Below are 2,870 nucleotides of genomic sequence, written 5' to 3' on the forward strand. Positions count from 1 at the left end.
GGAAGAGGCACTCCCAGGACACAGTGTCTCATCAGTCATTGCTGCATCTTCAATAAAGGTAAGTGTCATTTATTCTTCATTTAGTAGAGTAGTACATGCACAATATATATTGTGCATGTACTACTCTACTATTGTGCATGTATCCTTCTCTTTGTGTGTAGGAAAATGTATATTTCATGTGGTAAAAATTTTTTTTTCATACTTTTGGGTGTCTTGCACGGATTAATTTGATTTCCATTACTTCTTATGGGAAAAATTCATTCACATGACGATAATTTTGCATAACAATGAGCTCTCAGGAACGGATTAATATCGTTATGCAGGGGTCCACTGTATCTCCCATCCCGTCTTGATGCATACATGTTTGTTGGCAGCATCTTTGGTCTGTGTTGAAGGCCAACAAACTTTTTACAATCAAACTGCAGCTGTTTCTCTTCAGCTTCCTTCCATCACTGCCAGCTGTGGGAAATTGTTCTTGATATTGAAATATTGACCACATGCATACCTCACTCATGGGAATCTCATGGAAACAAACCTGGTGCTTCTTTGACTGTCTTGATGGTCCAGCACATTTTGATTTATCAACCATGATGGTATAAACCTTGGTAATAAATACCGACAAGTTTGTTTAGAAAGACACGTAAGCAAACACTATAACATATTTATTAGAAAACGTTTCGGTCCTGGGACCGAAGTGATCAAGGTCCCAGGACCGAAACGTTTTCTAATAAATATGTTATAGTGTTTGCTTACGTGTCTTTCTAAACCATCAACCATGATAAGCAGGGCTATCACCCTGCTTATCATGGGAACCTGTAGGTCTCATTTCCATCCTGTTTTCTGACATCCAGGTGCTCTTTAACTGCTCACCTCCCCAACAGTATCACCCTCATTGTTGATTTTCTCTGATTTCATGGACAAAGGTTGCTTTTTGCACAAAGCTTGACTTTTCCTTTTGAGCCTGCTATTCCCTACGCATGCATTGTCCATACTCATCTTTTAGTAGATCAGTAGTGATTAACCCTATCAGTGACCAGACACCTGAAATTAATATTGCTTTCAATGTCCACATTTTAACCCTTTTCAGTGGCCATCATGCGGAACTGTCATTGCGGCCAGGGTTTTCACCTAGTTTTAAATCATGAGCTCAGCTCACTCAGATAAGCTGTGAGTGGTAAATTTTGATTTAGATATGAGAGAATGGTTTTGTACAGTGAGTTTGCACAGTATAAAAAAGATCCTGCCCAGCAGTGCATGATGGGAAAACAAACCTCTGATCATGTGAAAGGTTTAAAATAGCAATTTCAAGGTGTTTTCTTGGAGGGTTTTTATGGTTTTATTGGCAGTTTCTTAGTATCATTTGATAAAATGGAAAACATATGACTGAAATAGAGATGATTTTGATTGGTTTCAGGACCAGAAGTAGCTTGAAATTGAGCTCAAACTAGTGAAATACTTGATTTTTGCCAATATACCTGAGAACGGGTAAGGCACCCCTACACCCTGTAGTCTGTTTTATGGGTTTTTAATAGGCTTGGTTCAATTACTGAGACACTAAACTATGACCAATCATTCCTAGTTATATTTTATTATCAGAGAAATAGAGTAAATCTTCTTTTATTGTGTGATTAAGAATTCAAGATGGAAGGCCAAATATAGGAGAGCCCTGGGGACACGAATAATGAACAGAAGAAATGTTTTAGTCCCAAGAATGTCTATATTGTTTATTTTGGACTCAGTTTTTATATTAGTTTTTAATTTTCGTAAAATTGGCCAAAGGTGAAATAGTCAAATGGGCATCTTCTTGTGCTCAGTCAATAGAATGGAAGGCATACTAGAGAAATAACAGAATTTGGTCGAAAGGAGCAGTGGAATTGGTTTAAAATAGGACTCAAACTGGGCAAAATTGCCAATGCATAAATAATGCCAAGCCAGCTAACTTTGCACCTGTGTAATTCTGTGAATTTTCCATAACATTTCATACTTTTGCTGCCGTTACCTACAGAAAAAGATTTTCTGCCATTTCAGATTTTTTTTTTTTAATGGACACCGAGCAATATTAATTTCAGGGGTCTGGACAGTGAAAGGGTTAAGTTATTTTTTCCTTCAGAAATGGTAAAGAATATTTTTCTGAAGGTAATGACACCAACATGTAAAATTTGATGAAAAACTTACGAAATTACACAGGTGCATAATTAGTGGTCTGAATTTAATTTACACATTAGAGATTTTGCCCAATTTGAGTCATAGTTTTAAGACAATTCCATTGCTTCATTCAACCAAATTCTTTGCTATGTATTTTGCCAGTATGCCTCTATATTTCTGACTGAGTATAAGTAACTGCCCATTCAACTATAAGAACTATTCTATAAAGTGCACAGACGTTGGTAATTTGGCCAATTTTGAACAAAATTAAAAAAGTTCGAAATAAACAATGTAGACACTCCAGGCACTAAAACAACATTCCTCTGTTCATTAATCATGTCCATAAGCCTCTCCTATATTACCTTACATTTTGAATTCACAATTGCACAAAATCAAAGGTTTACCATATTTCTCAGATAATATAGCCAGGAATGATTGGACATGGTTTACAGTGTCCCAGTAATAGAATCAGACTTATTAAAACCTTAAAAAACAGACTGGAAGGTACTGGGGGACCTCACCCATCCTAGGGAATACCAGCAACAATTGAATATTTCCATTACTTTGAGCCCAGTTTTAAGTTGCTACTCATTGAAACCAACCAAAATCATCTCCTTCAGTAGTATATCTTCAGTTCTATCAAATAATATTAAGAAACAGCTAATAAAACCACAAAAACCATTAAGAAAACTACATGGATCAGGAGTTATTTTATACTGTGATCA

Source organism: Cherax quadricarinatus, chromosome 27 (assembly GCF_038502225.1).
Source record: "Cherax quadricarinatus isolate ZL_2023a chromosome 27, ASM3850222v1, whole genome shotgun sequence".
NCBI lineage: Eukaryota > Metazoa > Arthropoda > Malacostraca > Decapoda > Parastacidae > Cherax > Cherax quadricarinatus.